This window comes from Lactuca sativa, chromosome 9 (genome assembly GCF_002870075.4).
Source record: "Lactuca sativa cultivar Salinas chromosome 9, Lsat_Salinas_v11, whole genome shotgun sequence".
In the NCBI taxonomy this organism is placed as follows: domain Eukaryota; kingdom Viridiplantae; phylum Streptophyta; class Magnoliopsida; order Asterales; family Asteraceae; genus Lactuca; species Lactuca sativa.
In genome coordinates this window covers 194,686,092-194,713,331 of record NC_056631.2, presented here as the reverse complement: position 1 = coordinate 194,713,331, position 27,240 = coordinate 194,686,092, and the positions used below count along the sequence as shown (strand labels likewise).

The following is a 27,240-nucleotide window of genomic DNA, read 5'->3' as shown; positions in this document are numbered from 1 at the left end:
GTTGGGAGCTCGGGAATTGAACAAAGAAGAAAACCACCAAAACCAACACCTACTCGGCGAGTAGGGTCGTTTACTCGGCGAGTCTGATCGAATATTCGAGAAGATAAAGACTTAAATACCCAGAGACTTATCGCATACAGGGATTGAGAGATGGACTCGGCGAGTCGGCAATGGACTCGACGAGTCGTTTTGCATATATAAAGATAACTTCTCAGATCGATAAAAAATTTGGAAAACCCTTCTGGAGAGATTAGCTGCGATTGAAGAGCCAGAAGAACCCTAGAGAACGAAGATACAAGCTAGAATCCAATTCCGAAGGAGATTTGAGGCAAATTTCATCATTCTACTTAATCTTTTGTTTTCCATTATGGCTAGACAATTAGAATTCGTTTATTTGCTGTTATTTACCTCAATCATGAGCTAAAACTCTTAGACTTCTTTTTGGGGATACAAAATTGAGACTATGGTTTGATTATCGGTAGGATTAATTCAATGTTGGTGATTTTTGTTAGTTTTAGCTTGCTAAAGAACCTTGTGTGTGAATGATAATTAATTTTCTGTTAATAGGAAGGTAATTAAATAGTATGAACATCTTTTGATTATCAACCTCATATATTTACGTGACTACTTTATCATATGTATAGGATTAATGAACATGAAACTAGAATTAATAAGAAAATTAGGTAAATTCATGTGTGAGCTTGTGTGATGACCATCAACAAGAAGTTAACTAAAGGACCAAATTAGTTAACTATTGCAAGTCTAAATTAACCCGAATAATTAATCTAGTGAATTTAATTAAATTAGACAACCGACCACTGTTTGAGATAGTTTGTTCACTAAGGGTTAGTGTAGTGAACACGAAGCTAATCACTTGAGTCGGTAGCCAACAAAAGAGTTAATCCATTGCACAATTACCATAACATCAACCATAGGATCAATTGAGTTGAACTAAACAGAAGTCCTTCTTATTATCGAATCTAGTTAATTCTTTGCTTTTCTAGTTTTTTTAATTTATGTGATAGTTAGTAAGTTTCTAGTCTTGTAAAACTAGAGAAAACCCCTACTTAATCATTAATTTAGATAGAATTAGTTTTTAGTTTTAATTTACTGTTCCCTGTGTTCGATACCCTACTTATTTAGCTATACCACAATTGATAGGTCCACTGCCTTTGTGTGTTTATTTTATAATTAAAAGTAGGTTTAAAACTAGTTTGTGTAGGGCTGAAGTTTTATTTGATGTTCCGTCTTTTGGGCTCGTTAGATTAGCCTTGTATTCTCCGGTTTGGGCCTGTCCAACCGTGAGCCTTTTATGTATAGTATTTAAGTTAATGCTTGCATGCATATTAGGTTAAGATTGCAGAGACTGTCGTAATAGCGATTGATATAGCGTACAACATTTTTCTTTCATTGTTCTTGTAATCTTCTAATCCTCTACAGTTGATGTTCTTAATCGAGCTCTTCTGAGGATTTTATTTAATCATTCGACTCGTTTGATTCAAGCTGTTTTGTTCATATTATTGCGTTTTTGCTGTTTCATATTTATATACTTGTTCAAGATCTAATCGATCTTCATAGATTAAAAGTTGTTTTAATCCCATCAATTGGTATCAGAGCAGGAGGCTGTGTAATCGATACACATCTTTTATGTGAAAAAGATTTCCATTAGGGTTTTCCGCAATCATCGATATTTATTGAGCCGTCATCTTAATTGACGTATTTTAGTATTTATTGTTTTGCCCTAATTTGCTTTATTACAAGTCTGATCTTTGAACAGGTTTTACGATCATTATGGACGCAACGCAATCAAACCCTACTAATATTTTCAACAGCATCGGTTCGACGACAAAGATTCCAATCTTATACACCCATGACTATGAAGTATGGGCGCATCATTTTGAAGATTACGTGATTGGATCGGAGGACAATGGTTATCTTATATGGGAAGCCATCATTAATGGACCGTTTTCTCATTCTGCTACATCCAGAATCATCAAGACACAGAAAGAGTACAACGATCTGCTTAAGGACGTGAAGGATATTGCACAAGACGAGAAAGACAAATTCCAGTGTAATATTAAGGCATTAAGGTTGATCAGATTCGCCCTTCAGTCAGACACATTCAGACTAGTCAGCTCATGTACTACGGCGAAGGAAGTATGGGATAGACTTCGCGAACTGTATTCCACAGACGAAGATCTAGAACATTCTATCCAAACCTTGCTTCTATCTGAGTTTGGAGAATTCAGGCAAGGGGCCGAAGAAACGGTGACCCAGACGTTTGATCGCTTCAATCATCTTCTCAGCAAGATGATCAAACACGATATTGAAAGAAAGCTTATCGAACAGAAGGTTACTTTCTTGAACGGACTAAGGTCTGAGTGGAGAGTAGTGGTTTCCACAGTCAAAGCCCATGAGCAGTTTAAATCATACTCTTTGGCGAAACTGGTGGGCATTTTAAAGTCTCAAGAAAAGATTGTAGTGCAAGAGAAGAACGTTGTTTCTAGCCTTGGTTCGTTGGCCCTCTTATCGAAAGGTAAAGTTGTGATGGAAGATGAAGAGCTTAACTTGGAGGAATATGACCTCACGTCTGAGGATTATGCCATGATGGTGTCCAATCCTAAGAGGTTCATAAAGAAGAGATTCCCCAGCAACAAAAACCGAAACTGGCAGGGGAGTTACAGCTCTGAAAAAGTGAACAATGAACCGAAGGCTGAGGAGCCCAAGAAGGAACCGAAGGCAGATGGCGATTCCGGAGTAAGCTGTTTCTACTGTGGTGGCAAGAACCACTATGCTAAGGACTGTGTTCTTAAGAAGATGGCTGAAAAGGACGATGGAAATGATGAGGAAGCTGTGCTGCAGAAGAGATTGGATGAGTTGAGAAAGAAGAAGTCTACTGTTAACCCTTCTATCAATGCTCTTATTGTGCATGGTTCGGTTAATGACGATGAGTTCGGTAGCACAGAAGTTTGGTCTACTGACTCAGAAGATGAAGAAGTGAGGAAGCCTACCCATGGAAAGGCGTATGTGGCGAAGGAGGAAAGCAGTGGAGGAAAATGCTTCATGGTGACTGACGTATCACAAATGAGGGGATACAACACCGATGGAGGAAGCGATGGACCGAAGGTACAGGAGGATATGTGCTTTACGGCCAAACCACTCCTCCAGCAGTTCAATGAGCTCGATGAACTGATAAAGAAGGTACAATCTGTTTTTATTTCATCTAAAGTACCACCATCCTCATATGAGAAAGAACTAAAAAATGTTAATACAAGAATTTCTCATTTAGATAGTAGCTTAACTCAAACTCGAGTCACCAATTCTAACCTGAATGATCAATTAAGCAGGGTGGCGTCGAAGAGTGAGGAGCGGCGAATGTGGATTGAGTTAAAAGAGTCGGAATTAGTTAAAGTCAAAGACGAAAACATTTATTTGCAGAGAGACAATTTAAAATTGTTAAAACAACGAAATGTTTTTTGTTTGATTGCTAAACGCTTATATTCCAATATTACTCAACTCCACTTAGACTGTGAAATAGGCCAAAAGATCCATCGCATGATTTTGCCCTTCCTAGAGTTTAAGGAGGATGAAATTGATGCCGAAGCCTACAATTATGAGAGTGTGATATCGTCTGATGATGTCAATCCAACCTATATGTATGGACTGGACAAAATTGAGTCCTTCATCAAATCCAAAGACCACAAGGACATGCTCAAAAATCTTTTGGACGAAAATGACAGACTTAAACTGAGAACCGAAACCATGCAAAAATTTGACTCTCTAAACGCCAACGTAAGCTCAGAAAATAAAATCGATGTTGAAAATGCATCTGAGCTCAACGAGGACGAAAATATGAGTGAAATTTCTGTAGAGGATACGGTTGACTGCTCAGAATTTGTTAAAAGCAAAACTGAAAACCACAAAAATCTTATTTCTGAAAATTCTGTGGAATTTGCTAGATTGTCCCAACAAAAGTCCCCGAAATTAGTAGAAAAAGCAGTGGTCTATCAAAAGGTCAGGACAACTCCAAATCAAGTATACAAAGTGACTGGAGTAACCGAACATCAAACAGCCGAGCTCACAAATATTGTAAACGAAGACAATGCTGATGGCTGTGATGAGTACTTCTGGGAAGCTCCAATAGATAATGGAAACGAAACTGTTGGCCTATCTGAAAGAACCTCCTGGATGAGAAAAGGGAGATACATACCTGAACCTTTGAATAAACCTGATAATTTCAGTGAACCAAGCACCAGTGGTACGAAAGATATTCCTCAAGAGGATGATCGTTCAGCAAAAGAAGACATTCCCTCTACTCCAACAGCTCAAAGTGAAACTTCATCAGATAATCCTCCCACTTCCTCAGTACAAACTGAATCTTCTTCGGATGTTCCCTCTGCTCCCTCGGCTCAAAGTAAAACGCCTGAAGTTCAAAAGGAACCAGCCAAGGTTACAACAAAAACGAAAGCGAACGTTCATCATCAACCTAAGCAGATGAGGGATAAGAAGATAGAAAGGAACCTAAGATACATGAAAAATCTTTCTGAGAGGAAACAATTCTGGCACTCCCAGAATGCATACTATTCACACAAAGACAAGAATCTGAAGTATGAAAATAATCCTGTAAGAAAGCCTGAAAATTCCATCAACCGAAAGCCAAGGTTCGGTTCACAAGAAGATACCAACCGAAGGCAAAGGTTTGGTTCTGAAAATGACATCAACCGAAAGCCAAGGTTCGGTTCACAAGAAAATACCAACCGAAGGCAAAGGTTCGGTTCTGAAAAGGACTTCAACCGAAACCAAAGGTTCGGTTCCAAGAACAACTCCAACCGAACGCAGAGGTTCAGTTCTGAAGTTAAAGGAGAACAAGACTCTAAGGTCAGTCCCTCCAATAATCAAAAGCAAAAGAGTTACCTAGAGTCACCAACCAGGAAGTCCTCTCCATCCAAAACCTCTCATTCTAACTCTTCCCGTTCTTCTAATTCTTCTACTTCCACCAATTCATCTTCATCTTGCTCAAAAGCTAATCCTGCCTGCTCTCAGAAACCTCGTTCATCAGCGGAACAGAAGGGAAAGCAGAAGGTCGATGAATCTAAACCAGAGTCCAAAACGAACACAACCAATCCTAACAAAATAAAAGTTTTTACCATTAAAAAGAAAGATGAAACAACTCTAACAAAACGAACATATCTAGTTGACATCTCTCTTACTATCCCCGTTCCCATGAAAAGCTCACATGGACCCAAGAAACTTTGGGTTCCTAAATCTGCTTAATTTTTGCAGGTTATAAGTGACGAGCAGTTTGACGATGAATGGTACATCGATAGTGGCTGCTCGCGTCACATGACAGGGAGGAAAGAGGAGCTCAGGGAATACAGATCTCTTGCAAATGGTGGCAACGTTAAGTTTGGAAATAACTCTTTCGGCACCATAAAGGGATATGGGATGATAACGAATGGTGACTTTACAATAAGGAAGGTGGCTTATGTGGAAGGACTCCAACACAACCTCATAAGTGTATCTCAGCTTGTTGGAGGTACAGGTCTCAAAGTCTCATTCGATGATGAAGGTTCTGAAATCATAGAGAAAAGGACAAAGAAAGTAATTCTAAAGTCAGAGCGAAAGGGTGAAATGTTTCCTCTGAACATGAAACCCATCAAAGGAAACCCAGCCATTTGTTTGTTATCAAAAGCTCAATCCGACGAAAGCTGGTTGTGGCACAGAAGACTCTCTCATCTCAATTTCAAAGATATCAACCGACTTGTCACTGGAGGTCATGTTAGGGGTCTTCCATTGCTCAAGTTCGACAGAGAGCATTTGTGTGCTGCATGCGAAATGGGAAAGCAGAGTCGTCAAAGTCACCCATCTGTAATCAACACAAAAGTTGTTGAACCACTCGAATTGCTTCATATCGATTTGTGTGGTCCTTCATCTATCGAAAGCATCGGTGGTAGCAAGTATATTCTTGTTATCGTTGATGACTTTTCACGATTTACATGGGTGTTCTTTCTAAAGCTCAAATCTGAAGCGACTCAAAAGCTGAAAGTGTTTATCAAGCAAATTGAAGTCCAGCTCAAGAAGGTCGTTCGTAACATCAGGAGCGACAATGGTCTCGAATTCAAGAACAGGGAGTTTGAAGAGTTTCTTGCAGAAAAGGGAATTAGTCACAATTTCTCAGCTCCTTACACGCCACAACAGAACGGAATAGTCGAAAGACGAAACCGATCCCTGTGTGAAGCTGCCCGAACTATGCTAAGTTTCGCTTCCTTACCACTTTATTTTTGGGCTGATGCTATTTCTGCTGCTTGTTATACACAGAACAGGTCCTATCTCAATAAGCGATTCACGCTCACACCATATGAGATAATAAATAACAGAAAACCCAACGTAAAATTCTTCCATGTGTTTGGCTCAAGGTGTTTCATCTTTAACTCAAAAGAACACCGCAACAAGTTTGACGTCAAAGCCGACGAAGGAATCTTTCTGGGTTACTCACTCACATCCAAGGCGTACAGGGTCCTAAACAAACGTTCAAGAAGAATTGAAGAGACATACTATGTGACCTTTGACGATAGCTATGTCAAGAAGCTACAGGCCATAGAAGACACTGCCGGGGAAATCTTTCCTCAAACTGGCCAAGTCACAGTCTCGATCGCCAATTTATACGAGAAGTTTGTGGAACTCTTTGACGAACCGGAAAAAGCTTCTCTCTCAGAAGCAAATGCAGCTAACAACAAAGTTGATCATATGAAGCAGATTGTCGAAGATGCTGCAAGAAGAATGCATGAAGGAGAATCGTCCACTGATGAATCTCCATCCATTAATGCTTCAGTAGAGGGGGAGCCAAGTTCTCATGTCGAGGGGGAGCCAAGCTCACAAGTCCAGGGGGAGCCAAGCTCTACAACTTCAACCGAAGGTGCTTCACCAACCGAAGGTGCTTCACCAACCGAAGGTGCTTCTCCAACCGAAGATACCCCTCCAAACGAAGGTGCTTCAACGCCTGAAAGTCCAGCACCACAAGAAACCCCTGAACCTCATGTTTCTCAAGACTCATCAATTGAGGGGGAGCATGATGATATGACGCTTGATTACGATAGCCAATCTGAGCCAGAAGAAATGATCGACACTGAACTAGACCCAACCTTTGATCCGAATTACCCTCCTCTTACCAAATGGACCAGAGATCATCCTATCTCTCAAGTAGTTGGTGATGTTTCTGAAAAGGTTCTAACCCGATCTCAACTGAAGGCAAAACAGACATCCTTATTTTCAAAGGTTGAGTTTTGTATGTTTAACTCATTTGTATCAAAAGTTGAACCAAAGACAGTGAACACTGCCCTCGATCACTCTGATTGGGTTCAAGCAATGCAAGACGAACTGAACGAGTTTGAAAGGAACAAAGTCTGGCGCCTCATTCCAACTCCTCCGGATGCTTCGGTTGTTGGTCTCAAATGGGTTTTTAGGAACAAAATGGATAAGGAAGGTAATGTTATAAGGAACAAGGCTCGTCTGGTGGTCAAAGGATACTGTCAGGAGGAAGGGATAGATTATGAAGAGACGTTCGCTCCAGTAGCTAGGCTAGAATCTGTTCGAATATTTATGGCCTATGCTGCTCACAAAAACTTTGAGGTTTTTCAAATGGACGTTAAATGTGCATTTCTCAATGGAGAACTCGAAGAAACTGTGTATGTGGAGCAACCTCCTGGGTTCGTGAATGAAAAGTACCCAAATCATTGGAATGATGGGAGACTCAAAAGTAAAAGTCCCAATGGCATTCGGCACCAAGCTCACCCCTTCACTAGATAAACCGACTGTCGATATCACGCTCTATCGTCAAATGATAGGCTCACTGATGTATTTAACTGCTAGCAGGCCTGACATCATGTTTTCTGTGTGTTATTGTGCTCGATTTCAAGCTAACCCACGCGAACCCCATATGCTGGCAGTAAAGAACATCCTACGCTATCTCAAGCGAACCACCTCCTTAGGTCTATGGTATCCATCCAATTCAGGCTTCTTCGTTCAAGCCTATTCTGATGCTGACCTTGGAGGATGTGGACTCGACCGCAAAAGCACAACTGGTGGCTGTCAATTTCTTGATGGGAAGTTGGTCAGCTGGCAATCCAAGAAACAAACGTGTGTGTCGCTGTCTACTGCCGAAGCGGAATACATTGTCGCTGCATCCTGCACATCCCAAGTGATTTGGATCCAGAGTCAACTTCACGACTATGGACTCAATATGAAGAAGATCCCACTATATTGTGACTCTGAAAGTGCAATTAGGATCTGTCATAACCCAGTGCAACACTCTAAAACCAAACACATAGCACTGAGGTATCACTTCATCAAAGATCATGTGGAAGATGGAAATGTTGAAGTTCACTTCGTAAGAACCACTGATCAACTGGCTAACGTCTTTACCAAAGCTCTTCCTGAAGCATCATTTAACAAAATATTGCAAGGGCTAGGTATGATGGAATCAGAGTCAGTACCTCACACTACCTCTCAAACGCAAACGTAAGAAGCGAAACCAACCGAACGTTCGGGTTCGGTTCAATCATCTGACTCGCTCATTACTTCAAAGGTAGTTTTTCTGAATTGTATATTTTCTTTGTATAAAATTTGTTTTTCTTTGTGTAAAAAGTTTTTCCAAATTGCATATCTAAACTCCTTGGTTTCTTAAAATTTTTCAAAACCGAAACCTCCAGAAGGTTCGGGTTCGGTTTTTCAAAATTTTCCTGAACCGAAACCAACCGAAGGTTCGGGTTCGGTTTTTCAAAATTTTCCTGAACCGAAACCAACCGAAGGTTCGGATTCGGTTTTTCAACCTTTTCCCAACCGAAACCAACCGAACGTTCGGGTTCGGTTTTTCAATTTTTTTTTCAAAGTTTTTTTTTATCGTATTTTTTTTACTTTTAACTCTTTTATATTTTTTTAAGTTTTTTTTTATCTTATTTTTATTTTTATTAAAATATCAAAACTCCAAAAATATTTTTTTGTGTGATTATTTGTTTATGGGGATATATTTGATGACTTACTTAAGTGTCCCTAGAAGCATGCTGCTGTATGTGTCCCAAGCCTCATAAGATTTTGAATAATAGCCTTCATGACCTGGTATACACAAACCTTGTCTTCCCAATAAGGCTAACATATGTATTCTAATCGTGAGCTACCTCACTCTTTTCTCACATGAGTTACGAGTTTTCTGCTTGGTCCTTTTGTTCGCAGCAGAGGTACTATGTTTCCTTACACCATCCCCATTACACTTCTCCATTACATTCGTTTCATCATCGTAACCCTTGAGACTCTCAGCAACTACCACTGAGGTTTATGGTTACACAACATCTGTGTTCATGATCTTAGTTTCGTGCCACTACGAGCTAAGTAAAACCCAAAATTCAACACCAACGAATTGACGGTGACAAATTAATTTGATCAAGATTTCACCAATGAATTAACGAATGTACCCTTATAAAATCTCAAATTTTCTTTTGCGTGATTCCTATGAAATTGTTTCACACCATAACATTTCTTCCCAAGGAATCCAATTTTAATTTTTTTTATCTGAGGTTTTATATTATTCCAAGCCAATATAAAATACATTCCTACCTACTTGTTCAACAGATTACACTGGTCTCACAAGTACTTTGTTCACTTTCTTTCTTATTTCAAGATTAGAATTGATGAATCAAAGCGAAACCACCCTTATTTAGCCTTATTAAAAGAAGCCTTTCAACATCTATTAATAAATGTTTGATCGTAATTCAACGGGATTCCACATTAACACTTTGAGGTCTCTCTTGACCTTGAAGGAAGAGATTCGTGCCCAGGATCATCAGTTTCGTGTCATTATTGACATCACAGAATATCCTTAAAGAGTTGCTTTATTTCTTTTTCTTTTACACTCTTTGCACGAAAATCCTTTATTTTCAAAAAGTCCGTTACTAATTATTTTATAGGTTGGATTAATATTGGATGGTTAATAATGAAGTTGTGGTCAGCAATAATCCACGTGGGCGTTTAATTCAAAAGATGCCGTTTAAAAAGGGATAAGACGAAAAGGTTCGGGTTCGGGTTCACTCACACAACCGAACCACCCCCAACTGGTCATGCCTCGGGTTTGGGTGTGAAGAACAAGGGCAAGAACATAGCAGAGGGAGGAGATGAAGATGAAGATGAAGACAAGGAGACCATTGCTGACATGTTAAAAAGAAAGAACAGTCGCAATGCTGAAGATGATGCCAGTCGTGTGGCGCGTGAGGCTAAAGAAGCCGAACGAAAGCAAAAAGAAGCCCACGATCTCCTTGAGAGCCGAAAGTTGCTCTTCCCTGCCTGGACCAGGGATCGCATGATAAAAGAGGCTATAGAGACTCCAAGCATTCTATGGCTCGAGCCGGTGATATCGTTCGACTGCAACAACACTATCGATTCGCAGTTCGATATGCCGCTGACTCGAAAGGCGTTCATCTTCCACGTCTTCTCTAACATTTTTGAAGTCCCGCATCCGAACGATGAGCTTGACAGGGAGCTCATTGACTTCTACCTGGAGGCCGCTCGCCCTTAATACCTCACATGGAGCGCCCAGAAGATTGTTAATGTTCGAGTGTTGAAGCCTTTTGCCGTGGGGAGATTTACAAACGTCAAGTTCAAGCTTATCCGAGGATCTGCAAGAACTGCCCACATCATCACCCTGGCGGATCTGCCGAATCTGAATCTTCATGACTGGATAGTCTTGTACAATATCCTGCTGACAAATGAAGCCGAATATGGTCCCATCTTAGACCATGTCAAAAGGATGTTGGCTTGCTACATCATGGAGGTTGCCCAAATGGATCAGGAGGTCGCCACTGTTTTCAAGAAGAAACCGAAAGTAGCACCAGTGGGATCGGCCAGTGATCTAAACACAATGCAAATGGGTAAGATAGATCCGAGGCGAAACTCAGTGATGTTCACCAGAGCCGAAGGACAGAAATGTCTCTTCGCTTTAGCAGACAAGCACCTTTACACCACGACTTGCTTGGAACACGTCTTGTCGATTATCAAGCGGTGTAAGGAGAATTCGGCTGATGACATCAAGTACTTCAATGATATGATAAATTGGTACATCCGGTTTAGACAGACCATCCTCTCCATAACCAAGTGTCTGTTTAGCACCGTGAAGAAGAAGGTACCAGCTTCAGCTACCGGCCCAAGTAAAAAGTGAAGGTCTCGCTCCAAATTGACGCAAAGGGGGAGATTGTAGGGCTGAAGTTTTATTTGATGTTCCGTCTTTTGGGCTCGTTAGATTAGCCTTGTATTCTCCGGTTTGGGCCTGTCCAACCGTGAGCCTTTTATGTATAGTATTTAAGTTAATGCTTGCATGCATATTAGGTTAAGATTGCAGAGACTGTCGTAATAGCGATTGATACAGCGTACAACATTTTTCTTTCATTGTTCTTGTAATCTTCTAATCCTCTACAGTTGATGTTCTTAATCGAGCTCTTCTGAGGATTTTATTTAATCATTCGACTCGTTTGATTCAAGCTGTTTTGTTCATATTATTGCGTTTTTGCTGTTTCATATTTATATACTTGTTCAAGATCTAATCGATCTTCATAGATTAAAAGTTGTTTTAATCCCATCAGTTTGTTTCAAACATATCAAGTTTTTGGCGCCGTTGTCGGGGAACGGTTCTAAATTAACATTAATTTCTATTTTTATCGATCCTTTGTGTGGGATTTATCTTACACAAAGTTAATTCTTAGGTAATGTAGTAATTAGTATAGGTTTTAATAAAAATCCGTTTTTTAAAAGTAATTATAATTTTTTTTTGTTTTTGCCTTCAACTCGCCGAGTGCACTCGTGCCGACTCGGCGAGTTCATCGCTGATTCACAGTTTTAATTTTTATTTATTTTTGTTCTTTTTATGCGTTTTTTTGTTTTGTTTACAGTTGTTTCATGACCCGAGGATCTGATACACCTTTGGTACGTCCTCTCGAAGACCTGGAATCCGCATTAAGGAGGAGCAAAAGAAAAGTCGTTGGAGAATCCGCTTCTTCAAAGAATTCACCACTAAAGAACCTCAAGTCCGTTTTCAGCAAGAAGAGGAGCAACAAATCAGGAGCATCCAGTGCCTCTTTGACAATCGAAGATCCAATTAAAGAAAACACCGAGTATGAGACCGAGGAAGAAGAAGAACCCACATACGAGCACGAATCCGATTTTGAAGATGATTTAGTTATCACTATGGCTAATATCGATGAAGTCTTCATGGGGGAATGGAAGAAGAGGATGCGCGATGACACTGGCCCGGGACTTGTGCAGCCCGCAATTCCCGCTACCGCTACTTTCGAGCTAAAGGGTCATATCCTTGCCCAACTCAAGGAGATTCCCTTTTATGGAAAAGACCACGAGGACGCCTACAAGCACTTGGATGAAGTAAATGATGTTGCTGACTACTTCAATGTACCAAATGTGCCACGTGAGACCCAACTACTTCGCATGCTTCCAGTCACATTCAAGGGTGCTGCAAAGGATTGGCTTAAATCACTTCCTCCCGGGTCGGTCACCATATGGGCTAAGATGAAAGAAGAGTTCATAGACCACTTTTGCCCACCTTCCAAAATAGCTAAGTTGAAGAAAGCAATTGCCAACTTCGAGCAACGACCCGGAGAATCTCTTTATGAAGTTTGGGAAAGGTACAAAGGTCTTCTTAGAAATTGCCCACACCATGACCTCAATAGCCAACAAGAGGTCTCCATCTTCTATGATGGATCAATGTCACCAGAAGGCAATTGCTCGATTCACAAGGCCCTCTCACGAAGAAGGCACCCCCCAGTAATCAAGGAGTTAATTGAAGAATTCTCTAAACATTCTAGAGAATACCACAATCCAAGAAATGAAGTAATTCGGGGGGTAGTGAACTCGGCGAATGATGGCATAGCGGCGGTGATGGCTAAGCTCGATAGTCTAGATAGAAGAATAACAAAAATGGATCAAACAATCCATGCTATTCGTGTTGGATGCGAGAACTATATAGGGCCTCATCTCACGAAGGATTGTGACTTGGATGAAAATGGAAACAAGAAAGCTCAAGTGTTCTACTCAAGCGGCGATCGATATGACGAAAATTGGTGAAAACCGAAGAAGGAATGGCTCCCATATGAATAATACAAGAAGGCTAAGGAGGAAAAATACAAGCAAAAAGAGAGGGGATTTTATCAAAAGGAAGAACCGGTAATGGAAAAGAAAGCCGATTTGGAAGAGATGTTCACTAGATTTATAGCCGCGTCCGAGAAAAGACATAATGATCATGATGCTGCAATACAAGAGACCAGAAATATGTTAAGGAATCAGCAGACATCTATTCTCAACATTGAGAAGCAGCTAGGACAACTTGCACATCAAGTGAACGAGAGAAGACCGGGTCAACTTCCAAGTAACATCGAGAATAATCCGAGAATGGAGAATTTGAACGCTGTGACTTCTAGCTATGAAGAAATTTTCACACCTGAACAGAAGATCTTCAAGGTGAATACAGAAAAGGCAGAAGAGTCGGCTCCAGCTAAACCCGACTAGACTCGACGAGTCCATGCGCAAATGACAAAACTGTTAGGCCTTACAATCCCCCTTTGCCATTCCCAATCAGAGCCATGCCTAGTGAAAAAGTTAGAGCGTATAAAGCCTTCATGGAGCACGTTCGAGACCTTCAAGTCAACATTCCATTTGTGGAAACAATGCTTCAAACACCTAAGTACTTTAACTTGTTAAAGGGTCTCTTTGCTGCTAGAAAAGATTTAGCTGAAGTCGCGGAGATAGTATTGAGTGAGCTACCAGAAAAGAAGAGCAATCCGGGGAGCATCGTAATGATGGGTTTGGTCATAAGACATCCTATGTGCTCATACAAACCCTAAAGCTTAGATCTAGGTTTCTCTATTGTACATACTTTGAATCCAAGACTATAAACCCTAATTCTAGCATATGGAAATCAGAATTCACATGTAAATAGGTTTAAGAACATACCTTGATTGTTATATAGCTATATAGCAATAACAATCCAATTCCTCCTTGAATTGACCTTGGAAAGCTGAGAGTCACAAGTGTCACTCCTCTAATGGCTTACAAACACCATAAGCAAGTGGAGAAGGTATATAGAGAGAGGAGGGAGGTTAGAATTCGTCCTTAGGACCTCTTGGGAAGGGTTAGACGAATTCCTAAGCCCTAGGGGTGTTTATATAGGTGTAGAGATAGGGTTTCAGTCATTATCCTTATCTAGTTGCTTATCCACAAAGCAACCCATAAGATAATCCTTGAATCCTTATCATACTCGAATTCTAAGGCTCTTTATCCTTAAATTCGTCCAACCTATCAATAAGATAACCCTTTCCTTATTTTGTAACTATCACATAATTACAAATCAGCCCCTCTAGTTTAATTAATTACATTTGATCACAAAATTAATTCTTAATTAATTATTGACCAATATTAATTAAACAAATATGATTTCTCCTTTAATATATTATTCTTATAATATATTAATAAATCATAATAACCTCTCTCTCTTTATTTATTTGTCCAATCAAGTTGCTTTGGTGAAGGCAACCCAAAAGGACCATGCACCATCGGGTCAAGTACATACCAAAATAGTTATGGACTTAGACACTAATCCAACAGTCTCCCACTTGGATAAGTCTAACAACTATTATGCGTATGACTTCGGATCCCGATCTGCAATCGTAGCTTTCCAAAGCCGCTGTCAACTCTGATCATATCAAATACGCGTGTCCTTAGATAAGGGATCATATATTCCTCCATTCTAGATATCGTATGAGATATGGTTTTAAATCATTCTCTTTGTACTATATCTCGATTTCCGATTTATGACGACTGACTAATTGAACAAATCAAATTAGCCCTAGCCCGGCCGAGCATTTACGTTTGTCATCACTAAACCATCGAGGGGCCCAAAGATATCGCCTTTATCCTACTTTGAATAAAAGGAATGGATAAACTTTGATACAATGCTCGCTTGCACTCACGCACCGAATTACACACAACAATATGTTTTATAACACCAAGTTACTGGTGCGTTTACATATTATCAATGTGCAACCGATTCGCAAGATACAACTCACACATCTCAGTTTCAAGAATATAAGATGTTATCGTCTCACCAATCACTCATAATACAATTCATGGAGTGATCCAAGTGAGCGTGGGTTTGATCCAATGCTCAAATTCATATTCATAAGCACTCATGAACGTTGCAGCAAACACTTGCTTATGTCTAATGCTCTTTAGACAATCCACACACCCATTCACGACAGTCTTTATTCATACCTACTTCCAACATATGAATGACTGTGGCCCGTTCGAATAATTCGATTATTCTTAATAAACTCAATTATTCTGGAAGTCAAAACATGCAAATGTGAAACACAAGAATAATACTAATCCCATATGGCCTCAAACCTTTGAGTATAAATAAAACGCCTTTTATTTATCACCATATTGAGTACTCATTATTTGTCGTTTCGGGTAATCAACTTCTTACTTGAATTACAACACTTGTCCCATGCTCCTAGCATGCACACAATGTTTACCTATGGTTCTTACTTTGTGAAATAGATCACACTGAACACATTTCCAATCCTTCTCATTTCACAACTCCAAATCCATTTTTCATAAGTTAAAGAATATCAAATTCTTGCTACTTATAGAATATGCTAGATTCTAACATTCTATACAACTTATCCTTTCGTAATGTCACTGCACCAAAGTCACAAAGACTATTGCCAATGATATTACAAAGTCCTCTATCGGAGATTGTTACAAGACAATTCCATAGACGTGATGTCTCTCACTCAAAGTAAATTCTTTGAACATCCTTTTGCATAGAAGTTTCTAATCTAATCATAGATTTCTCAATATTCAATTCCCAATATGGACACACTTCCATATGTTCCATATGACAACTCATTCTTAATAGAATCTTATCTATTCGTAATGATGTCGATATGGTCCATCCAATATGGAAACATTTCCATATTTTCCATTACTATACTTCCAACTACTCACAAGCGACCAATCCTCGTCGAACTTGGATTTGTCCTTTGATAGTTGTTTAATTATTTTAGTCAAAACCAATTCTGGTCCCTTTTCCCTCTAAATGCGCTCGACATTTGGAAAATTTTAGAATGGTCAAACATTAAAGCATTTGCAATCGATCCTATACCCGAAGCGTATGGGACACGACGTATAATGTTTTATTTGCTATGTTCTCAAAATTCGAATTGTGAAGAGGGATGCCGTAATCATAATCGAAATTTTAAGAACACACTATGTACCCTTGACTAAGTTTATTAACATTTCTCAACCTAATCCTTTAGATTTGAAATGAAGCATAATATTCTCTCCCTTAATTATAGCAAAACAACCTTTCAACTCTTACAACTTTGCAAAGTATGACTCTTGTTTTCTATAATTAATATTGCCAACTTGCAATACTTTCCTTAATAATCATACAATCATAACTTTTATGCTCCCACTATCATGATGATTATTGTAAAACATAACACTTATGCTCCCACTAGCTTCGACATGTATTCATAAACATTTTAACTTTCAGAAAACAATACTTATTAAATTTCTTAAGTTCATGTTTCTAATACTTAGTGCTTTGATAATCCTTTATCAATGCTTCTTGAACTTATACACCTTTGCCTTTGATAGTTCATATGTGTGTCTAAACAATTAAGACTAATTGCCAAACCTCACAATTCAAATTATGGAAAGGGATGCCGTAACCATAATCGAATTTGAGAATGCAATTTTACAATCACTATCTTCTTAAAATCTTTCTTAGTGAAAGCATTTCTTCACAATCATTTTCATGAAGGAGGAAATCTTATGACACTTAGATTTGAGCAGCGTATATGTTCTTTTCCATGTGAATTTGTTAAAACTAAAGTTTACGACAAATTCAAACTCATATGGACCGAGCTTTCTTAATCTTGATTTCTTACCTTATGGTAGCACAGCTGCCCACCATGTCTTCCAAGTAGTTAAGCAGCTCACCTTTTTTTATCAATGTACCTTTCATTGATTAAGGTGCTTTGCCTTTTATGCGTTCAAAATGAGAACTCATAGAACTCTCATGCACAATTAACTTGATTGGATTGGCACAGAATCAAAATAATGTCATCACGATAGGTTGTAAACCTTAACTCGTGTGCTAGTGATGATCAATAAGGTTTATTTGATTTGTTCTTGAAACCTTTCAAGACCATTAAGACTCCCACTGACTCCTTGACATATACGATTCTCTTGTCAAAACATTTCTTGACAAACAAATATTCAAGAGTTAGTGTAGCTTTTATCAAAACACTTCATAAATTGGTCCAAGTTGTTCTTTGTCTTATTCAAGACATCACAACTTTCCACATTTTATGAATGTTATAAACCTTTAATACTTTTCACTCATTGCCACAATCTTAACTTTAAGACTTGTTATTGGGACGAAGTATGATTGACTTCTTGATTTAACCATTTCTTCAATCCTTGATTCCTCTTCTTAGACATACAATTGTACTAAGACTCACTTAGAGGATCAATTGAGATATGGTTCTTAATCATTAAGACCTATCATAAAGCATAAAAGCTACTCTCCCTTCTTCTTAGAATGGAGAAATTTTTATCTTTCTGCCTACTTGATTCTTCTTATTCGTTTTGCTATTGATTTAAACTTTTTCAATCAATTCAGAATTACACTTAATCTTGTAAGTATAATCATATTTACCAGACTTTTAGTAAATCATGACGAATATCTTTGTTACTCTTATGGTGGACTTTGATCAACACATAACTTTGTGTACTCGATATCCTAGTCCTTCACTTGACTCTTTGTCAATGAATTAGTCTAATTTCCAAATACGAAATTTCTCATTCATCGTGCATCCACGTTGCATGATTCCAAGTTTCTGTCCAATTGAAACTTGGGCGATGAGAAACTCTCCCTATTTGGTAAATTCTTGACTTTTCCATAAACACCATAAATAAGAATCATATCCATTTGTTGTAGAAATATGCAAACACCAATTTTCATAACGATTTCATTGCAAGGAAATAAACAAATAAATAAGTCAAACGAAAATTTATTTTATTTATAAAAGGCAGCGGAAAACATTTGTCCTTACAATGCAAAATCCATTGAAAACTATGTATTTCAAAAGAAAATTTCTAACAACTCTATCATAACTATCTAAGTTCAAAATCTAATCTTCAAGTCCATGCGATCAAGATCCATTCCTTGTGATTAGATTCTTCTTGCTCTTTCACCAAGCTTCCTTTCTTTTCACCGATCCTGCAAAACATTCAAATGCAATCTTATCACATCATGTATTAAGAATCAATGAATAGGAACTTAATGGAGTTAGATAGTGGATTTTACCTGAAGTGCAGCCATACTCTTTGACTCTCCCATCTTTTGGACTCTTCAGGCTCTTTTGGCAGACTTGTATCCAACGCCCTTTCTTTTGGCAGCAAACGCAGGTCGATTCTCCTAGAACGTCCTCGGAAGTATGGTCGGTTGACTCTCCCAACAAATACGCTCCATTGCTTCGCCAAATCATTTCTGATTCAGCAGCAATGAGCATGTAAGTTAGGTCAATGAGGTTGTCGTCATGATCCATCATATAATACTTTCTTTTGAACTCATTATATGATTCTGGAAGTGACTGCAAAACCCAATTCACAGCCAACTCATTCGGGAATGACACACCCAACATTATCAACCTATCAAGGTGTGACTTTATTCCTAGAACGTGGGCACACACGGGTTTACCATCTTCATGTTTCATTTCCAATAGGGCTTTAGTGATGTTGAACCTTTCAATTCTTCAATCTTGTGGGTTAGGGAGAACAATTGGAGGAGGTGGAGGAAGTGAAGCATGATTTCTTGTTCCTCGATCGAATCGTGGAATACCATCTTCATGTGGAATGTTTGTTCCACGGGATTTGAGAAGACCATAGTTGTTAAACTTTGACATCTACAAAACGGGAGAAAAACAAATTCAAGTTAGTTGATAGACTGAGTCCTTAGTAAATCACCCAAATGAGATACTAAGGCTAGGACCCAACATAATATTCTACAACTCGGGAGAGGGATGCCGTAACCCTAATTGGAGAATATTTGAAGGTAAGTGAATGACGATTCACTAATTTCCACCACGAAAAACGAAAAAGAAATTTAAGTTTTAAATCTATGAAAACTCCCAGATCCTTTGAGATTCATTGAACTTTCAATGGCATGTTTAAATCTCGATATGCCCTCTTGTTTGTGACTGGGATGCCGAGGATCACAAAGCGGGTGTGAATAACCATGCAAACTTACATGGTGCCCTCACATGTTACAATCACCTATTCGATGTGCCGGTAAACCACACACGCTCCACCGAACTATGACAAACATTGAGTCACCCTTTGCTACCTTTGCTTAGAACCAATTAGTGTGCCGGTAAACCACACACGCTCCACTAACGTCTTCGCAAGGGCACAAAGTGTAATTTCATGGAATTGCATCAATTCACTTTTGCCTAAGTAACTAAGATTGGGAATTTTATGAAAACATTTAGTTACTTTGATAATTCATTATACTTATAATGGAAGGTTTCGTCCTATCCTACCCGTTCGGCTAACGACCCTCCACTAGTCAAGAGTGTGGTGGGTAAGAGTGGATACCCATTCAATCGCCATTTTATAGGCAATTTCCTTAAACACCCCTTATAGACTAGCTTCGTGAATGAGGCCTACTAACGGTAAGATTGACTTTTACTCATACATATATATAATGTTAGACTTTTAATGTTATATATAGTATATGGTGTATTTTATACTTTCAAAATACTAGGTGGTTAAATTTAACAATTATACTTTTAATTCAATTAAATTGTTAACCTAAACTTTTATGGATTTATTAAACCTCTTTTAATTATACTCCTTAATTAATTAATAAAACCATAAGGGTGTGATTTGAACCTTTTCAAAACTATACTAGGGTTTTAGAATTTAACATTCCTAATTAAACTTTTAATCAACTTTTAAATTCCAAAACTTGAGGGCAAGTTTTGAAACATTTCATCACATTAGGGTTTAGAATTTAAATATGCATCAAAATTAAACTATTTAATCAAAATTTAAATTCCAAAACTTGAGGGCAAGTTTTGAAACCTTTTTCAAAACATTAGAGTTTCAACTATTTAAATTTCAAAACAACAAAACTTTTGGGGTTCAAATTTAAACTATAAAACCTAAAGGGCCAAATATGAAACTTTTCACAACAACAAGGATCAAATAATAATTCAAATTAACATTTAATCACATAATTATCCATATTTGATGATTTCTTGTAAAGTAATTTATCAATCTACTTAAAATAATTAATCAATTATCTTATAAGGAAACAATTATCTTATTAATTGATAAATATCTTCAATTAGATTAAAAATATAGTCAAATATATCATATAATCGGATTAATATTAATCTAACATGATTAGGTAATTATCCCAATGCAAAAACAGCAAGAAATCCCGAGATAAGCACTGTCTGACGCACCGACTCGCCGAGTCACCCTCTGGAACTCGCCGAGTAGGGCTGACTCGCCGAGTCCAAGAGTGACTCGCCGAGTCAGGTCGAACAGTGAGGCCAAAACACGATTTTCAGTTACATCAAGCATCAATACAATAGAAACCAATCATGGCTCTGATACCACTGATGGGTTTTGGTCATAAGACATCCTATGTGCTCATACAAACCCTAAAGCTTGGATCTAGGTTTCTCTATTGTACATACTTTGAATCCAAGACTATAAACCCTAATTCTAGCATATGGAAATCAGAATTCACATGTAAATAGGTTTAAGAACATACCTTGATTGTTATATAGCTATATAGCAATAACAATCCAATTCCTCCTTGAATTGACCTTGGAAAGCTGAGAGTCACAAGTGTCACTCCTCTAATGGCTTACAAACACCATAAGCAAGTGGAGAAGGTATATAGAGAGAGGAGGGAGGTTAGAATTCGTCCTTAGGACCTCTTGGGAAGGGTTAGACGAATTCCTAAGCCCTAGGGGTGTTTATATAGGTGTAGAGATAGGGTTTCAGTCATTATCCTTATCTAGTTGCTTATCCACAAAGCAACCCATAAGATAATCCTTGAATCCTTATCATACTCGAATTCTAAGGCTCTTTATCCTTAAATTCGTCCAACCTATCAATAAGATAACCCTTTCCTTATTTTGTAACTATCACATAATTACAAATCAGCCCCTCTAGTTTAATTAATTACATTTGATCACAAAATTAATTCTTAATTAATTATTGACCAATATTAATTAAACAAATATGATTTCTCCTTTAATATATTATTCTTATAATATATTAATAAATCATAATAACCTCTCTCTCTTTATTTATTTGTCCAATCAAGTTGCTTTGGTGAAGGCAACCCAAAAGGACCATGCACCATCGGGTCAAGTACATACCAAAATAGTTATGGACTTAGACACTAATCCAACACGTAATTCCTTGCCAATTTATAGATGTACTTGCCACTCAAGTGTTGACCGATTCGGGTGTAAGTATCAACTTAATGCCCTTCTCTTTCTTCAAGAAGCTGAATTTACTGGGGCCAAGGCCTGTTAATATGAAGATCCATTTGGCGGACAAGACGACTATTCAACTAAGAGGTGTTTGTGAAGATCTCCTCATTAAGGTCGACAAGTTTATTTTTCCCGCAGATTTTGTGGTGCTTGACATGGAAGAAGACCCTGAAATTCCAATTATTTTGGGGAGGTCATTTTTGAACACCGCATGCGCATTGATAGATGTATGCGATTCCACACTAACGTTGAGGGTAGGAGACGAGTAAACGGTGTTTAAAGCTTTACCAGGGATCAAGCAAGATGAAGGAAGAAAAGAAGAAATCTCATTCATTGATTTGGATGATGAGATACTACAAAAAGAACTTGCACTTTTGCAAGAAGAAGATCCAAGCAAGTTTTTGCTACCCTCTGGAGGTAATGAAGATTTTGACAAAGACTTGGAGGAGATAGAAAAGTTGTTGAAAGGAGCCGACTCAAAAAACACAATGGGAAGTGTGGAATACGATCCGACTCGCCAAGTCACTTTCCCGGACTCGACGAGTCCAATCGAAAATCTCAACATCTTGGACAATTAAAATCTGCTTGTTACCAGCTCTCTGCATGTTCTGGACAAGAAGTCTTTCCCTAATTCTTTAGCATATCAAGCGGTCGAAGGAGGAATGGATGGTGATTTTCAACATGTTCAAGTAACATGCCTTGACACGATTATGCAAGATGATGAAGATGATCCACTTGAAAAGGAGGAAAGCCTTAGAGAAGAGAAAAATGCAAGGAGAGATGATGCTGATCAACCATTCTTTACCAAGCCTCGAACCCGACTTTTCACCAATTATGAAGTAATTCAATTTAAGGAAAAGGAAGTGCAAAAGAGGGTGCGAGAGAATGGGGTAAAGAAGAAGAAGGTGAGGAAAAGGGAAGGTCGTGTAGCTGAAGATGATGCTATGAAGATACATGCTTACAAGACGAAATACAAACCACAAAAGATGAGGCGTGCATTCCCGACGCAAGAAAATGAAGAAACATAGATGGGAACGAGTCCAGCTAACGACTCCTTAAAAAGAAGTGCTTGGCGGGAGGCAATCCGTTTTTTTTAAGTTTGCTTTCTTTCATCTTCTTCAGTTTAGTTTTCGGTTTTAGGATTTTATTCATCTTCCAAATCATCAGACATGATTGCTTGAGAGTGCGTATGGACTAAGTGTGGGGTGGAATAAATTTTAATGGCAAAATGGTTTTATTTTCTAAATTGTTTACAAGTGACTCGACGAGTCTGACCCTGACTCGACGAGTCGCTTCCGATTCCAGATAAGTTTAAAAATCGCGACCAGACTCGCCGAGTCTGACCCTGACTCGACGAGTCGGTTTTATTTTCAGAAAAAAAAATTAATTTAAAATGATTTTTTACAACTGGTAACTAGGGTTTTTAACTCTAATGAAATCAGTTCCCCCCCCCCCCCCATCACTCGCCGTGTGCCCCATTTGTGTTCTCTCTCAAGCATTCATCAACCTCTTCACTCTTTCTTCAATATTTTCAATTTCCATCACCAAAGGTACTTAATTTCTTCCTTAATTCTGTTAAAGCCATGATTTTTAAATGATCTAGGGTGTCAATTTCATATAATACCCGATTTTGAAGTTTAGTGAATTTTTAGGGTTTTGATTTAGTCTTAATTATGTTGTTTTGGATGGTTACTTCTCCATTAGTACATCTTAGAAACGTCCCTGGACAAAACCCTTGAATAAATTTTGAGGTTTTATGGTCAAATTTTGATAGACTCGTTGACTGACTCGCATAGTTCATACGACTCGACGAGTCCAGTCGGGGACCCAGCTGTAATCTGTTTTGATGATTTTCTATGTTTTCTGGGATGTGTGTTTTTGTTTTGCAGGGACAATGTTTTGCAGAGGTCAAAGCTCAAGTAGTCACCAAGGAGATTTTCTGTGGTTAAATTTTCCTCAAATTGAATCGGCTTCAACAATGACGAGATGGAAGAAGAAGTTGGCTGAGGTCAGAAAGAAGGAGATTTATGTACCCAACAGGGTTGATTGGGATTGGTTGCAAAATGTTCGGTATGAGGAGGATTTAGCACCTTATCTTTTGAAGGAATTTACATACGAGGGGGAGACAATGATTTGTGATGGATGAAGCTGAGTTTTTAGAATTCAAGAACCGTTGTACCGGGAACTTTGCTGGGAATTTTTCTCCATGATATCTTTTCGTGGAGGAGACGATTGCTATCACCCGGCGAGTTTCAGTTTTTGCCTTGGGGGCAAGTTCCATCAATGCTCCGTTATTGATCTTGCCTATCGGTTGGGGATTTACGACCGACCATTGGTCTCGACTGCTATTTTTCGCGCCTTTTTGGAACACTCTCATAAGGTGTTCCCCGATGGTGTTACGAGTACGGGTTGGTGGAACACAATCGCCAAAGAGTTATACATTCCGAATTCGGCCCAAGAAGGTAGTATTAGGTCACCCACGCACCGTCTCATGCACCGCCTTATCTCCACCACCATCAATCAACGGAAGGACGACGACAAGATTTTGGATTAGGAATGCTTGCATAAAAGGGTCTAGAGTTTGAGAGAGAAAGAAAAATATAAAGAGTGGAAAAGAGTCGAGAAAGGGTGGAGTTTAGAGTTAAGGTGTCGAGTCCGGTCCTGAGGGACATGACTGAATGAGTCTAGAAGATATGAGGAGTTTTGAAGATTTATCAAAAGCTGGAACAATTGCAGAATTTAAAAATTTTCACCCAGTGGTCTACTCGCCGAGTACACTTAATTGACTCAACGAGTCGCTTTGTATTTTCGCATATTCGAAGCTGTCCGCGACTATACTCGACGAGTCGCTTATATGACTCGACGAGTCACTTAATTTTATACCAACAAGACTGCTGATTCGATGCTGTTGAATATACCACTTGACCATTTATTCTTCCCCATTGATTCTTGAAGACCTTACACTATTTTCCCTGCATTTTTGGAGTTGCCCACATGTGATTTGATGCCCAAGACATGGATGAGTTGTTCCCATGTCTAAAGTCAATTGAAGATGGAGTTGAAGAATGAAGATGTTGACCTAGCAACTGCTACCCCAGGGGAGTTTGTTCTAATTCTCTCTATATTTCATGTTTTTATTTTTGCATGATATGCAATGAGGGCGTTGCATAAAATAATTGTGGGGTAGGGGTTGGTCACATATTAGTAAATTTAGAATCTTAATTTAGGCTAATTTTTTAAAAAAATTGTTGCATACCAAGAATATTACTTAGGAATTAATATAGAAAATTTTGGTAAAAAGCAATTAGGATTATATGTTAGAATTGTGTTGATAATTGCATGAAGACCCAAATGTTTAGTCGAGCCTATATATGTTCTAGTGCATTTGTAGTTTCCTTATTCTAGTGAAATCATGGGACAAAAACACGACCTTGCTTAGCCCGAGGGATGCAATATGTTTAGCATCGTGTACCAGAAATGTATCTAGGAAAATTATTATCGTTAGCCAATAAGGGTTGAGGTTGAGCGCCCCTGCTTAAGCATGTAGGGTTTTGAGTGAAAAAAGTGAGGTACATGTAAAAAAAGAGAGAGAGAATTGCAAGAAAGTTGAAGAATTTTGGAGCAACTAAAGTGAAGATCAAAAGATCAAAATTCCAAGGAATTAAAAAAAATTTGAAGATACCAAAAATCAAACAACAAAGGTGGTGAATTCAAATAAATCAAAGATCAAATTATCAAGGAAGTCAAGAATTCAAAAGAGCTCCATAGTGGTATCATAAATTGTAATTCTAGATTATGTATGCTTGGGTTGCTCAACTAAAAATACCTTGAGGGTATGAGATTTTCTGCGGATGAATTCGGAGGGATGCATAAAATGAGCATTGTTCGGGATAAGTAAGCGAATGTTTATGAGGATTGGGAGTATGTGGAGTATGGGGGTATTTAGGGAAATTTTTAGACACAAATGTATGCGTTGCGGTCTTCGCATAATGGTTGGGTTAGATTGGAGTTGTCATATGTGATTCTAATGTGTTAAAATTCAGTTTTGCTTGGGGGCAAGCAAAAGTCAAGTGTGGGGTATTTTGATATTTGCATATTTAGTTCATATTAAGTATAGTTTTTTTTATCATTTATTAGCTAAATTATTGCATATCATGGACAAAAGGTACTTAAAAGTGTTTGAATTATGTTTTCAGTCCAAAAGTGAAGCTCGGAAGCAAAAGGAAGCAGGAGAAGCGGTTGGGAGCTCGGGAATTGAACAAAGAAGAAAACCACCAAAAACAACACCTACTCGGCGAGTAGGGTCGTTTACTCGGCGAGTCTAATCGAATATTCGAGAAGATAAAGACTTAAAGACCCAGAGACTTATCGCATACAGGGATTGAGAGATGGACTCGGCGAGTCGGCAATGGACTCGATGAGTCGTTTTGCATATATAAAGATAACTTCTCAGATCGATAAAAAATTCGGAAAACCCTTCTGGAGAGATTAGCTGCGATTGAAGAGCCAGAAGAACCCTAGAGAACGAAGATACAAGCTAAAATCCAATTCCGAAGGAGATTTGAGGCAAATTTCATCATTCTACTTAATCTTTTGTTTTCCATTATGGCTAGACAATTAGAATTCGTTTATTTGCTGTTATTTACCTCAATCATGAGCTAAAACTCTTAAACTTCTGTTTGGGGATACAAAATTGAGACTATGGTTTGATTATTGGTAGGATTAATTCAATGTTGGTGATTTTTGTTAGTTTTAGCTTGCTAAAGAACCTTATGTGTGAATGATAATTAATTTTCTGTTAATAGGAAGGTAATTAAATAGTATGAACATCTTTTGATTATCAACCTCATATATTTACGTGACTACTTTATCATATGTCTAGGATTAATGAACATGAAACTAGAATTAATAAGAAAATTAGGTAAATTCATGTGTGAGCTTGTGTGATGACCATCAACAAGAAGTTAACTAAAGGACCAAATTAGTTAACTATTGCAAGTCTAAATTAACCCGAATAATTAATCTAGTGAATTTAATTAAATTAGACAACCGATCACTGTTTGAGATAGTTTGTTCACTAAGGGTTAGTGTAGTGAACACGAAGCTAATCACTTGAGTCGGTAGCCAACAAAAGAGTTAATCCATTGCACAATTACCATAACATCAACCATAGGATCAATTGAGTTGAACTAAACAGAAGTCCTTCTTATTATCGAATCTAGTTAATTCTTTGCTTTTCTAGTTTTTTTAATTTATGTGATAGTTAGTAAGTTTCTAGTCTTGTAAAACTAGAGAAAACCCCTACTTAATAATTAATTTAGATAGAATTAGTTTTTAGTTTTAGTTTACCGTTCCCTGTGTTCGATACCCTACTTATTTAGCTATACCACAATTGATAGGTCCACTGCCTTTGTGTGTTTATTTTATAATTAAAAGTAGGTTTAAAACTAGTTTGTTTCAAACACATCAAGTTTTTGGCGCCGTTGTCGGGGAACGGTTCTAAATTAACATTAATTTCTATTTTTATCGATCCTTTGTGTGGGATTTATCTTACACAATGTTAATTCTTAGGTAATGTAGTAATTAGTATAGGTTTTAATAA

General features: G+C 38.2%; 1 non-coding gene across 1 annotated transcript; it reads right to left on the bottom strand.

The window, feature by feature from the left end:
• Nucleotides 1-12,609: 12,609 nt before the first annotated feature.
• LOC111921142 (small nucleolar RNA R71) lies at nucleotides 12,610-12,716 on the bottom strand. The gene has a single exon (XR_002860075.1). It is a non-coding gene; the product is annotated as a small nucleolar RNA R71 (small nucleolar RNA).
• Nucleotides 12,717-27,240: the final 14,524 nt, after the last annotated feature.